This window comes from Dermacentor andersoni, unplaced genomic scaffold (genome assembly GCF_023375885.2).
Source record: "Dermacentor andersoni unplaced genomic scaffold, qqDerAnde1_hic_scaffold ctg00000750.1, whole genome shotgun sequence".
Taxonomy (NCBI): domain Eukaryota; kingdom Metazoa; phylum Arthropoda; class Arachnida; order Ixodida; family Ixodidae; genus Dermacentor; species Dermacentor andersoni.
The window spans coordinates 12501-26877 of NW_027315428.1; the positions used below are offsets into that span (position 1 = coordinate 12501).

The 14377-nt window shown below is 54.8% G+C and overlaps 3 non-coding genes across 3 annotated transcripts; 2 read left to right on the forward strand and 1 right to left on the reverse strand.

The window, feature by feature from the left end:
• Positions 1-4461: 4461 nt before the first annotated feature.
• LOC140214925 (U2 spliceosomal RNA) lies at positions 4462-4653 on the reverse strand. The gene has a single exon (XR_011891851.1). It is a non-coding gene; the product is annotated as a U2 spliceosomal RNA (small nuclear RNA).
• Positions 4654-10039: 5386 nt separating this feature from the next.
• On the forward strand, positions 10040-11854 carry LOC140214926 (small subunit ribosomal RNA). Its single transcript, XR_011891852.1, has one exon. It is a non-coding gene; the product is annotated as a small subunit ribosomal RNA (ribosomal RNA).
• Positions 11855-13428: 1574 nt separating this feature from the next.
• Positions 13429-13581, forward strand: LOC140214922 (5.8S ribosomal RNA). The gene has a single exon (XR_011891848.1). It is a non-coding gene; the product is annotated as a 5.8S ribosomal RNA (ribosomal RNA).
• Positions 13582-14377: the final 796 nt, after the last annotated feature.

Genomic DNA, 14377 nt, shown 5'->3' on the forward strand with positions numbered 1-14377 from the left:
CGCGCACACTGGTACAGGGGGGCTGCTTTTTTTTTTTTTTTTTTTTTTTTTTCGCCGCCCCGGCTGACGTGGTTGCGGACTTTGCCGCGCGCAGGCGCGCGACAGACTTCTACCGGACTGCATACAATTTCAGCAACAACAATCCCGTGGCTTCAGTTGTAGTCCCCGCGTGGCTTAAGCGCCGAGCATTTTTACTCGCTACCTGGCTTAAGCGCCGAGCATTTTTTCGCGCTACCTGGCTTAAGCGCCGAGCATTTTCAGCCTTAAGCGCGGGCGTTCGGCGCTCTCCGTGGCCGCCCCGGCTGACGTGGTTGCGGACTTTGCCGCGCGCCGGCGCCGACAGACCTCCACCGGAATGCATACAATTTCAGCAACAATCCCGTGGCTTCAGTTTTTAGTCCCCGCGTGGCTTAAGCGCCGAGCATTTTTTCTCGCTACCTGGCGTAAGCGCCGAGCATTTTCAGGCTTAAGCGCGGGCGTTCGGCGCTCTCCGTGGCCGCCCCGGCTGACGTGGTTGCGGACTTTGCCGCGCGCAGCTTGAGCGGCGAGCATTTTCAGTCGCCATATGTGGCTTAAGCGCGGGCGGGGTGTGGCCGCCCCGGCTGACGTGGTAGCGGACTTGGCGTATTGTTGCCCGTTGTTTCACAGGAAACGGGCACCGCGAATTTCATGCTTTCTTTCCAGCTTGGAACGTTTGGCTTTGTGTGCGGGTGCTGCATTTAAGGAGCTGTGTATAACTTTATAGAGCGTCTCAAGAAAAACAATTTGTTTGAAGCTTCACACGTGAGAGGAGCGGCTTCTGAGTACGAGGCGGTTTTCCTTTTTTTTTTTCTGCCGATAATTGTACTCATCTGCCACGTCTCTCACCACGATATGATTTTTTTTGGGGGGTTTCTCCTTTGATCCTCAAGTGAACGGACTGTCCAGTACTGATGCCATTTACAAAAATCCAAAACAGCAGAGGCCCGCACCTGCTCAATCAACGCCAACTCAATTTAAGGAAGGGCTGTTCAAAAGCTGATCGAAACCATCCAGTTTGGGAAAACCTATTTTATGCAGTAGTTTTTATTATTATTATTTTTTTTTTTTTTATTGTGAGAGACGTGAAATCGACACCACGAAATGAACGTCCCTTTGTTACCCTTTTGTTACCGCGGCTTCGAAACCGTGCGTAATACCAATTTAATTGTGTCCTGGTTGGCCGTTTGTCAGCACTTTGTGTTCTTCTAGAAAATCAACTACTAGTTTATAAATTACGTGCGCGAAATTTTCCTCCGTGTGCACCACCAAAATACTTAAAGAAGAGAGAATGCGTCCGGGGCCTTGGGATTTCGAAAATGACGTGCTCTGAAATTTTCACATCCGCCATTGGAAAGATAATTATTATCCGTCGTAAAAAAAAAAAAAAAGAAAAAAAAAAAAGAAAGAAATCACATTTGAAATTATCATTGAAAGTGGCCACGTTTTTCGGGGCATGTCTTGATGAAATAATCTCAGTTCAGTTCAGCATGATTGGATTTCATCTTTTCCAGTATTCTCAGTACTCTCGTTGTAGTACCAATTGCCGGCAGATTTTTTTTTTTAGTTGTTTAGAGTTATACATTCCTGAACGATGTTTTTCTTTTCCTCAAAGCTAGCCATAGAACCAGCGCTTTCTATAAAATCATGACAATAAGAATCCAGCATATCGGTTCATCTTCGGCGCGATTAAAGTTCGGGAACTGGCGATTTTTTATTGCCGTGATCAAGAAGGTTAACACCAGATAAGGCGTGATATTTCAGCATACCAGTCGCGATATCTAATCGAATCTAAGATTGAAATGGCGTTCTGAATTCTTTCGGTTCCAGATAGAAAGAAACAGAAAAAAAAAAAAAAAAGAAAGGATGTGATTGATTGCCATTCAAATCTGAAGACCGCGTGGAGAAAGTGTTCCGGTTTACATTCGGCAAATCAAAATGAACGGCTAAAATTAATCTATCGTCTGGTTTCATGCGCGAGATCACGTAAAAGGCAGCCATTCTTCTTAACATGGTTTCTCTCTTTTGCTCTCTCATTCGCGCACGGAAATTTCTTCGTACGGGAATTTTATGAAGCGAAGGCGGCTGCAGACCATTTTCTTTGTTTAGTTCATGTTCGTAGGCGCAAATTACAAACCTAACACTTGGAGCAACATTTCCACTACTCTAGAGGGGCATGAACTGTAGACAGTGCACGCTTTCTCATTTATCCAATCGCTCGCAAACACATTGCATTGCTAGTCTACAGTGGCAATACAAAGTGACGTTTCACCATGCACGTCGAAGTTCATTACCAGTACCGCGCCAGCATCGACCGGCCGGCGAAGCGACGAGCTCAGCAGCGCATGCGCAAGGCCCGACACCACCCCAACCGAGCTTCCCTGCTTATCGGAGAGAACAAGTGCGCGTGAACACGGGCGCGTCTGAGTATCTGGATTTAAAAAAAAAAAAAGAAAACAAAGAAAGCGTTTCCGAGATATTGACAAAGACAAGTGGTCGCGGTCGCTCTGAATCTTATCGTATTATAGAAAACGTGGGAAGGCGGCGCTTCCTCGAGGGTCAGAAAGTACAATCGTCGAACTAGGTGGCAAGTGGAGTACATCCTTTTTCTTGGAACGGTTTGCAATTGACTGCTTGAATGTGCCGACCACGCGTCGCGGGTCGCGTATAGAGCCAACCGTTGGCAAGCACGCGTCTAGCGTAGCAGCAGAACCGATCGCGGTTGCGATAACCCATCGTTGGCAGCGAAAAAGAAAAACACCCACACGCAGTTTGTAGCAATAACCGTACAAATCAATGTGGTTTTAAATATAGCTTCACTGGTCACCCAAGAAGGGCACCGAAACTTTCTCATGACGCACACCGCTGTAGTCCACAAAGAACAAAGCGCACAAAATAGATATGATACAGCCGCACCGCATTATTTCGTGTTTTCAGCATTTCATTACTTTCGTGTGCATGCGCGCTAGGGCCACGCAGGCCAGGAGTAAAAGGCACGAAAAGAAAAAAAAAAAAAAAAATGATACGCAATCCTAAGCTTTGACTTGACTGCTGTGGCACTCGCATTTGTGTTCTTTACCTTAGGCGAACGCAATGCGCAAACTGAACTGGAATTTCCAATAATGGAAATTCCTGTTTGGCTCATATTTGCGTTTTTCGCCCGAGCAAGCGCTTCACTGCACTACGCTTTGCCCCTTCAACGTGGCTACACTGCCCGGCAGGCGTGTTCTGCGTAGGGCCGAACCTGCAGGCAAAAAGCATGGGCGCCGCCATCTTGTTGAGAGCGGCGCCAGGGACACAATCGCGCCTAGCTCATTGAGTTTTCCCCCAAAACTGAAAAAAATTTGACTTCATTAAACGAGAAAGATGCCACGAGTGCCCCAACAAAAAGCTTTGAGGATTACCGAAGGGTAACTGAGGGCGACGCAACGGGCTCTGGAAAGAAGGATGATGGGTGTGGCGTCACGGGGGGATCGGAATAGAGCAGATTGGGGTGTGCGAGAAGAAACGCTCGTTAATGACACCAAAGTTTAAACCAGGAAAAACAAATGGGCATGCGCAGGGCATGCAATCTGGGGGGAAGATAACCGGTGGCCATTAAGGGTTACAGACTGAATTCCAAGAGGAGGGAAGCGTAGCAGGGGGTGGCAGAAAGTTAGGAGGGCAGATTAGATTAGGGACTACATGGCGACAATCGGCACCTGACCGGGGTACTTGGAGGATCATGGCAGATGCCTTTGCCCTGCAGTGGGCGTAGCCAGGATGATGATGATGATGATGTTCATGATGAAAAGGTAGCAACAGGTCTTCGTAACATACAGGTTAGAAAGATGAGGCACCTTTTAACCCTTGAATATATTTCGCCACATTTGGGCATACGACAAGTTTGTTTTCGAGGCGCTCGGTCCCACTGCTGCGAAAATGTGTACACAAAGGCTGCACAGTAGTTGCCAGAAATCGGGCACTCTATTTTTCTTTCATAGGGAATCTTTCTTCCACTTGGGCAGCGGATTTCGGCGGCAGGGCGAGCTTGCGTGGCCGCGGTGGTTTACGGATCCAAGCGATAGTGAACTCCAAAATCCAGTGTTGGCTTTGAGTGGGATTCATATTGATTGCGAACCCCACGGCTAATCCTACCCCCCATCCCCCCAAGTGGCTCTTTACAGGAGACAATCATTCAGAGACATCGGACAAATAGGAATTCTGGTTCTTTCTTTTGCTTTCATTAATTTTTCTCGAAGCCCATAACTAGAAATTTGCTGGAGCGGCTGTCCCATTTGCGACGCAACAAGTGCGACGCTACACACAGATGGAGTGGCAGTTTAATTACTCTCGTGGTCCGCGAACCGGCATCGTTGCGTGTAGTATAGGAATGGTGCGTGTCAAGTCACTGCTCGCGTTGAGCTTGTGCTCTTCATTTTGATTGAATGAAGTCTCACCTAAGTGAGCGGGGCCGATCCCGGAGGTAGTGCAATACCGGGCCGACCTGCGGCGGAGGTGAAGCAGGCTTCAAGCACTCCGCCAACTTCCAAAAATAGGTTTAATATCGTGGGTCCATATAGAACCCGTATCAGATATTAAGCTGATAAGAACAGATACTACACTTTGATCTTAGCCAAAAGGCCGAGAAGCGATGTCCTTCACTTCACTTCATTGTACTACTGCCTTGTGGGCGCCCTGCCGACATGGGTAACCTCAGCAACAGCGTGGGCAATATTATAAAATTCAGCCTGTGTACAGACTCAACGCTCCCTATCTCACGGATGAACTCGCAACGCCTCAGTCTTTCGCTGTTAACGAAACGCTGTCGCGTAGAAACGAGACCCGAGTGCAAGCTTGCTTGTAACGCGAAACCAACCAAGGCAACCTCGTAGAAAACGGAACAGGCGAGCGGAAAAAAACGCGCCAGGGGAATGCTTACTTCCGTCTGAATGCGACCGCTCAAGGTGACCTTCCTTGAGGGCTTCGTTTCAAGCCCGTGTGCAATTGTAATATACTACGCGCATTTCCTTCATTTCTTTTTATTTACCGCAAGGCCCACTGAAAATTTTGATACGGCACAGGCCGGGACGGATCGCAACGTGTCGATTCGACCGGTAGAATTAGGTAGCATGCCCCATGTACGAAGACGAGCAACATAGAAGTGAATGACAAAATAAATATAGAAAACGCTGCACACTCCTTCCCACCGGAAACATAGAGGGGAGAAAGATCGCCATCTGAAACACAGGCATTGTAAAAAAAAAAAAAAAAGTGCTACCTCATCATCTTTACCATTACCGTGTGTGTGTATGTATATATGCATGTGTGTGTGTGTGTGTGTGTGTGTGTGTTTGTGTATTTATATATATATATATATATATATACGCACACATGCTAGCATAGCTTAAACGCAGCTGGAAAGCTCAGCCTTGCACAAGAACCACCCCCTGTCGCAAACCCCTTTGAAACATTCAAATGGGAAACACGAGTACAGCGAGGTCGTTCGAACCTGGCGCCAAAACGCATTAGCGCCATCTGTGTACGGAACTAGGAAAACCTGCGGACTTTGCAATACAGAAAGAAAGGTAGATGGCGCGAGCTAACGCTCCATTGCATACTAAGAACGAGAGTTAGTGAATAATGGCAGAAACGTCTTGGGAAGAGAAAAAAAAAAAAAAAAAACGCGCAACAGTTGTTGGCTTGTGCAAGCACTCTATGTTACAGCGATTAAAGAGCATAGCATCTTCTACAACAGCAGCTACAAAAAGAAGAAGAACGTGAGAGAGGGAGAGACACAGGCGTGTTTCTTTGGAATGCAGAGCATGCAGCACATACTATAAAGTGCCAAAGAGACGGGGAAAGCAGATGGCGCGAAGGTGTATGTCCTCAAAGCTTGAAAGCAATTTCTAAATTACAACATGTACCGAAGTCCACCTACTCTCATCAGGTTGCTCCCGCCTCCAGTTGCGTTTAAAGTGAAATTACAGTCGCCTCAAAGGCAGACAGAGAGAGAGTGAAAATAGGTACACTTGCTTCGCGCAGCTGCAGCCGTTCAAATTTTACAGCAAGAGCACTCCCGAAAGCACAAAGTCCGCTGCCGCCTGGGCGCAATGCGCTCGCTTCAGTAAATTGCCGTGCTGGCCTCGGCAACCAAGAGGTGTAGTGCGGCAGACTGCTGCATTGTAGCACACCGGAAACCGTGCAGACGTAAGCGATCGCCTCGACATCGCTGCGAGCGCTCGAAGAGACAAAGTCCGAAACCACGTGTGCCGGGGCGGTGCGAGCGCGACGCCTTTGACGCAACTTTTGCGTACAAGCCGCCGCACCGCCACGACGGAATCGCTGGCATCCCGCACGCAGCTGCATTGTGTCACGCCGGCAATCGTTGAAACACCACGCAGTCGTCGGCGTCGGCCCCGACATGGTTGCGAGCGCTGGAAGAGACAAAGTCCGAAACCGCGTGTGCCGGGGCGGCGCGAGCGCGACGCCTTTGACGCAACTTTTGCGTACAAGCCGCCGCACGGACACGACGGAGCCGGTGTCACCCTGCAGAGGGCTGCACTATAGCACGCCGGGAACCGGCAAAGAACCGCGCAGACGTCGTCGTTGGCCGCGGCGTTGCCGCGAGCACGCGAAGAGACAAAGTCCGAAACGACGTCAGCCGGGGCGTCGAGCACGCCGCCCGCACTGTTCGCACGCGTGCTCGGAAATGGCGAAGGGGCCGCGCTAGCGTGCCTTGAATCGGTGAGCGGCGGTACCGCGGCAATCGCCAGAGCTCGAATCCGCCCTGCAAAAGCCAAATATAGGCGCTCGGCTCGGCGCAGTACGCCGCCGCGTCGCACGAGTACGGCCCCATGGAGGTCTGGGCACTTATCGCTGCTACTGTAAGGGGCCGTACGGCCCCGGCCGACATTGTACCGTAGTGCGATTTTCGTCTTGCGCGTGCTCGTGGCGGTGTCCGCGCACCGTTCCGAAGTCGACAATCGTGCCCACGACTACGCGAGCGCTGGAAGAGACAAAGTCCGAAACCGCGTGTGCCGGGGCGGCGCGAGCGCGACGCCTTTGACGCAACTTTTGCGTACAAGCCGCCGCACGGCCACGACGGAGCCGGTGTCACCCTGCAGAGGGCTGCACTATAGCACGCCGGGAACCGGCAAAGAACCGCGCAGACGTCGTCGTTGGCCGCGGCGTTGCCGCGAGCACGCGAAGAGACAAAGTCCGAAACGACGTCAGCCGGGGCGTCGAGCACGCCGCCCGCACTGTTCGCACGCGTGCTCGGAAATGGCGAAGGGGCCGCGCTAGCGTGCCTTGAATCGGTGAGCGGCGGTACCGCGGCGATCGCCAGAGCTCGAATCCGCCCTGCAAAAGCCAAATATTGGCGCTCGGCTCGGCGCAGTACGCCGCCGCGTCGCACGAGTACGGCCCCATGGAGGTCTGGGCACTTATCGCTGCTACTGTAAGGGGCCGTACGGCCCCGGCCGACATTGTACCGTAGTGCGATTTTCGGCTTGCGCGTGCTCGTGGCGTAGTCCGCGCACCGTTCCGACGTCGACAATCGTGCCCACGACTACGCGAGCGCTGGAAGAGACAAAGTCCGAAACCGCGTGTGCCGGGGCGGCGCGAGCGCGACGCCTTTGACGCAACTTTTGCGTACAAGCCGCCGCACGGACACGACGGAATCGCTGGCATCCCGCACGCAGCTGCATTGTGTCACGCCGGCAATCGTTGAAACACCACGCAGTCGTCGGCGTCGGCCCCGACATGGTTGCGAGCGCTGGAAGAGACAAAGTCCGAAACCGCGTGTGCCGGGGCGGCGCGAGCGCGACGCCTTTGACGCAACTTTTGCGTACAAGCCGCCGCACGGCCACGACGGAGCCGGTGTCACCCTGCAGAGGGCTGCACTATAGCACGCCGGGAACCGGCAAAGAACCGCGCAGACGTCGTCGTTGGCCGCGGCGTTGCCGCGAGCACGCGAAGAGACAAAGTCCGAAACGACGTCAGCCGGGGCGTCGAGCACGCCGCCCGCACTGTTCGCACGCGTGCTCGGAAATGGCGAAGGGGCCGCGCTAGCGTGCCTTGAATCGGTGAGCGGCGGTACCGCGGCGATCGCCAGAGCTCGAATCCGCCCTGCAAAAGCCAAATATTGGCGCTCGGCTCGGCGCAGTACGCGGCCGCGTCGCACGAGTACGGCCCCATGGAGGTCTGGGCACTTATCGCTGCTACTGTAAGGGGCCGTACGGCCCCGGCCGACATTGTACCGTAGTGCGATTTTCGGCTTGCGCGTGCTCGTGGCGTAGTCCGCGCACCGTTCCGACGTCGACAATCGTGCCCACGACTACGCGAGCGCTGGAAGAGACAAAGTCCGAAACCGCGTGTGCCGGGGCGGCGCGAGCGCGACGCCTTTGACGCAACTTTTGCGTACAAGCCGCCGCACGGCCACGACGGAGCCGGTGTCACCCTGCAGAGGGCTGCACTATAGCACGCCGGGAACCGGCAAAGAACCGCGCAGACGTCGTCGTTGGCCGCGGCGTTGCCGCGAGCACGCGAAGAGACAAAGTCCGAAACGACGTCAGCCGGGGCGTCGAGCACGCCGCCCGCACTGTTCGCACGCGTGCTCGGAAATGGCGAAGGGGCCGCGCTAGCGTGCCTTGAATCGGTGAGCGGCGGTACCGCGGCAATCGCCAGAGCTCGAATCCGCCCTGCAAAAGCCAAATATTGGCGCTCGGCTCGGCGCAGTACGCCGCCGCGTCGCACGAGTACGGCCCCATGGAGGTCTGGGCACTTATCGCTGCTACTGTAAGGGGCCGTAGGGCCCCGGCCGACATTGTACCGTAGTGCGATTTTCGTCTTGCGCGTGCTCGTGGCGGTGTCCGCGCACCGTTCCGAAGTCGACAATCGTGCCCACGACTACGCGAGCGCTGGAAGAGACAAAGTCCGAAACCGCGTGTGCCGGGGCGGCGCGAGCGCGACGCCTTTGACGCAACTTTTGCGTACAAGCCGCCGCACGGCCACGACGGAGCCGGTGTCACCCTGCAGAGGGCTGCACTATAGCACGCCGGGAACCGGCAAAGAACCGCGCAGACGTCGTCGTTGGCCGCGGCGTTGCCGCGAGCACGCGAAGAGACAAAGTCCGAAACGACGTCAGCCGGGGCGTCGAGCACGCCGCCCGCACTGTTCGCACTCGTGCTCGGAAATGGCGAAGGGGCCGTGCTAGCGTGCCTCGAATCGATCGGCCGGGGGCCCCGTAGGGCGACAGAAAGGCAATTGTGCAGGAAACCGTACTGGCCATTAGCGAGAAATTGCCGTTCGCGCATTCGGTAGACGCGCTGCGCTTTCACGACTTCGGCATTGTGCTGCCGACGTAAGCTTTCAATCTTGCTCGCGGCGTTACGAGGCGGCACGATTTTCGCCAAACGCTCGTCGAAAGTGGCACGAGTACGGCCCCATGGAGGTCTGGGTACTTATCGCTGCTATTATATGGGGGTCCCAGAGAGCAGTCGCCCCCAAAGCGACCTGGGTGTTTGATATGCGGCGGGCTTCGTGCCCGTCAAGCGTGTCCCCGGTATCGCTCCCGTGGATCCCACAGCTGACGTCTGCAGCCTCATCCGCTTGATGCGTTAGGGGCTGGTTGTCGGACGACGCTTTTTCCACGATATCGAAGTGTGTTCCGCATCGTCCTCGGACGAATCAAATACGAAAGCGCCGAAGGCGCGGGCGTGACCCGTCGCCTAGCGGCTTTGCCGTCTCGGCTACGTTGCAAGTGTCGGTCGGTCCACCAGTGCTGCGGGCTCGAGAGAAACCGCAAGCCGCGATCGAGTCGACACAACCGGTCTATCGAGAATGTTGCGTGCTTCTTGCCGCGTGGCGATACCCGGCCCTGCGGGGAGGGCGCCGTAGCGAGCTCGAACGCCGTCGTCTCGGACTGTGCAAAGTGCTACCCTTTGCGAGAACGAAGCGTGTTGGGGCGCCTGAAGGTGGCCTCGGCATCGCAAAAACGGCGTCCGGCCTGCTTGAAAGGCTGGACGCGCAGTTGAACGATTACCTGGTTGATCCTGCCAGTAATCATATGCTTGTCTCAAAGATTAAGCCATGCATGTCTAAGTACATGCCGAAATAAGGCGAAACCGCGAATGGCTCATTAAATCAGTTATGGTTCCTTAGATCGTTTCTTCCTACTTGGATAACTGTGGCAATTCTAGAGCTAATACATGCAGTGAGCCTGAAGCCCTTTGGGCGACGGGTGCTTTTATTAGACCAAGATCGATCGGGTTTCGGCCCGTATTGTGTGGTGACTCTGGATAACTTTGTGCTGATCGCATGGCCACGAGCCGGCGACGTTTCTTTCAAGTGTCTGCCTTATCAACTTTCGATGGTAGGTTACTTGCTTACCATGGTTGTTACGGGTAACGGAGAATCAGGGTTCGATTCCGGAGAGGGAGCCTGAGAAACGGCTACCACATCCAAGGAAGGCAGCAGGCGCGCAAATTACCCACTCCCGGCACGGGGAGGTAGTGACGAAAAATAACAATACGGGACTCTTTTGAGGCCCCGTAATTGAAATGAGTACACTCTAAATCCTTTAACGAGGATCAATTGGAGGGCAAGTCTGGTGCCAGCAGCCGCGGTAATTCCAGCTCCAATAGCGTATACTAAAGCTGCTGCGGTTAAAAAGCTCGTAGTTGGATCTCAGTTCCAGACGAGTAGTGCATCTACCCGATGCGACGGCTCGGACTGAACATCATGCCGGTCCTTTCTTGGTGCACTTCATTGTGTGCCTCGAGAAGGCCGGTGCTTTTACTTTGAAAAAATTAGAGTGCTCAACGCAGGCGAGTCGCCTGAATAAACTTGCATGGAATAATAGAACAAGACCTCGTTTCTGTTCTGTTGGTTTTTGGAATACGAGGTAATGATTAAGAGGGACAGACGGGGGCATTCGTATTGCGGCGCTAGAGGTGAAATTCTTGGACCGTCGCAAGACGAACTACTGCGAAAGCATTTGCCAAGAATGTTTTCTTTGATCAAGAACGAAAGTCAGAGGTTCGAAGGCGATCAGATACCGCCCTAGTTCTGACCATAAACGATGCCAACCAGCGATCCGCCTGAGTTACTCAAATGACTCGGCGGGCAGCTTCCGGGAAACCAAAGTGTTTGGGTTCCGGGGGAAGTATGGTTGCAAAGCTGAAACTTAAAGGAATTGACGGAAGGGCACCACCAGGAGTGGAGCCTGCGGCTTAATTTGACTCAACACGGGAAAACTTACCCGGCCCGGACACTGGGAGGATTGACAGATTGAGAGCTCTTTCTTGATTCGGTGGATGGTGGTGCATGGCCGTTCTTAGTTGGTGGAGCGATTTGTCTGGTTAATTCCGATAACGAACGAGACTCTAGCCTATTAAATAGGTGCGGGGTTCCCAGCACCTTACAACCTTCTTAGAGGGACAAGCGGCTCCTAGCCGCACGAAACAGAGCAATAACAGGTCTGTGATGCCCTTAGATGTCCGGGGCCGCACGCGCGCTACACTGAAGGAAGCAGCGTGTCTTTATCCCTGTCTGAAAGGACTGGGTAACCCGTGGAACTTCTTTCGTGATTGGGATAGGGGCTTGCAATTGTTCCCCTTGAACGAGGAATTCCCAGTAAGCGCGAGTCATAAGCTCGCGTTGATTACGTCCCTGCCCTTTGTACACACCGCCCGTCGCTACTACCGATTGAATGATTTAGTGAGGTCTTCGGACCGATGTCCGGCGCGGCCTTTCGGTTGCGCCGGTCTGTTGGAAAGATGACCAAACTTGATCATTTAGAGGAAGTAAAAGTCGTAACAAGGTTTCCGTAGGTGAACCTGCGGAAGGATCATTACCGGATTGTGAAGGGTGGCGAGCGCCATTGTTTCTACCCCGTGTGGGTGAAGCAGCTCGCTGCGCCCGACGCTTTCCGCCGCTGGCCCCGCTTGGACGCGGGGACGGCTATACCCGAACATGCCGGGGACTGCCTGAATTTTGAGGGGCGCCCCGTGCCAAATTTGTTGCGCCCAGTGGACGCCGGCTGCAACCTTGGACGGTTGGCTTGGCCGCGCCCGCGGGTAGAAACGGCGTAACGCACACTGGGTGGGCTTTCTGTCCGCTTTGGCGCTCTTGCGCGGAATGGGAGTAAGACGACCCGACCTGCTGCTTTGCCCAGTACGAGGGGAACGGCGAAGCGTGCGGTCGGTCAAGGAACTGACGGTCGAGAGCTAATGCCGCTGCCGCTTAGTACACACACGGAACCGTGGTGCGAGCGCTCTCCCGTCCTCCGCGGCAAACGCTGCCGAGTCTGAAAAGGCTGGCGGCTGCCGGTCGCTTCCTGCGGCGAGTATGGAGTAACGACCCGACTTTGTTGCCACCCAAGTACTAAAGGAACGGTGTGGCGCTCGGTCGGTCATGGAACTGTCGGTATGAGGGTGCGGCTGCCAAGTACGGAAGGAACCGTGGCCTAAAGTGCTCTCCCGTCCTCCGCGGCAAATGCCACCGAGTCCGAAAGGGCCGGAGGCTGCCGGTCGGCTCCTGCTCGTGACGCGCGAGGTGTCGAGATCGCGGTTTAATGCGACGACGTCTGCAGGCTATTCGCCCGCCGCCGAGGGAAAGGCGGCGTTGCTGCGAAGTACCGAAGGAAACGCGGCTTTGCTACGTCGGAAGCGTTCTGCGGTTAGCGGACTTGTGCGCTTTGGGAAGGCGCCGCACGTCGAAAGAGGAAGTACGGACAGACGAGGGACTGTAGTCCCGGTTTCGAACGCACTTGCGGCCAGGCCCTTGCTGGCTTCGTCTTCCGCCTCAAGTAGACTTGTTGTGGCGCCGGCGCAGGGAGCCGTCCCTGGCACTGGCCGAGTGGTTTTGGAGAGCTGCGCGAGTACGCGCGCCGGGCTCTTGTCTTTCGTCTCAAGTAGGCTGTTGGATCAACAGCGGTTATGCTGCGGCGATCTGCCGATGCGAAAGTGTGTGTGTGTTTGAGGCCCTTCTATGAACCTACTGCTGACTGAAGCGAAGCACGTCGATGGGGGTGAAGCCCTGCCCGTGGCCGTGTAGCCGTTAAAGACTCCACAGCGGCTTAGCCCTAATCATGGCTCTGTCGCTCTTTGCAATTTTTAGTGGAGCGATGTGAACGTGCACACGAGACACACGGGTCCGGTGGATGGTTGGCAGGTAAAACCGGCTTCGAGTGCGCGCAAACGGCATAAGGTGCCTCGAGGGCAAGCGAGGAAGGCGTGGGCGCAAAACACACGCGCGAGTAGCAGGAGTGGAGTGCCATTAGGCTTTCAGCTGCTGAGACGCGGCCGCCGAAAGAGCGAGACTGGAGGAGCGCACGCCGAAAGGCGCTCTTCGAAACCACACACAGGGAGACGCCACGTGCCTAAAACCCTGGTTGTACTGTACTGAATTGAACAAACTATTTTTCACGACTCTAAGCGGTGGATCACTCGGTTCTCGGGTCGATGAAGAACGCAGCCAGCTGCGAGACTTGGTGTGAATTGCAGGACACACTGAGCACTGATTCTTTGAACGCACATTGCGGCCTTGGGTCTTCCCTTGGCTTCGTCTGTCTGAGGGTCGGATCACATATCAAGAGAGACTTCGGCGCACAGGGAACGTGCGTCCGTCGACTCGTTTTGACCGCGTCGGCATCATGGACAGTACGTTGAGCGCTAAAGCCACGCGCCAGCGGCCTCACGAGAGGGAGACGGTGGCAAACCGTTGTGCCAATTCTTCGAAAAGACGGAAACGAGGCAATACTACTGCAGCGTGACGAGTGCGCGCCTCTAGTAAGACCGCCGCAGGATGGAGTCGGATACCTGCAGGGAAAGAGCGGTCCAAGCACGAGGCGCGAACGTCTGTTGCCATGTAGCGCGCACGTTTGCGAGAGAGTCGGAAGCGCACGCTTGCGTGCACGGAAAACGTGGGAATGAAACGCCGGCCGATTCCCGCGCCGTGCGCAAAGCCAGCGCGATCGCAATTTGCGCTGTTTGCCTTCGAAGTACGTCGAGCTCCAGAGCTGGTCGCTCGTTCACGTCACCGCAGCTGTGTGGGCGCCCTTCCGGGCTTCGTCGCAGGAATGGGAATCGGCAGATTCTTGCGAGGAGCGGGGAGGAGAAGGGTGGCCCCCGAAAGCGGTTCGACGCGACAGCGCCGTCTGCGAGCGAGAAGAGTCACGGCACGGCGGAGAATTGCCGCGAAACGGAAAATGTCTCCTTCGAGAGCGTGGGTGCCCCGTTGGCGGAGCTGAAGCGTTCCGTCGTAGTCCGCCGTCGGTCCAAGTGCTTCGCAGTCTCTGTCCCCTAAAGACTGGGCCACTCCAGTTGGGGCAGGGGCGACGCTACACGAGACGATGCCTCCCGCCAGGTTTTAGTCG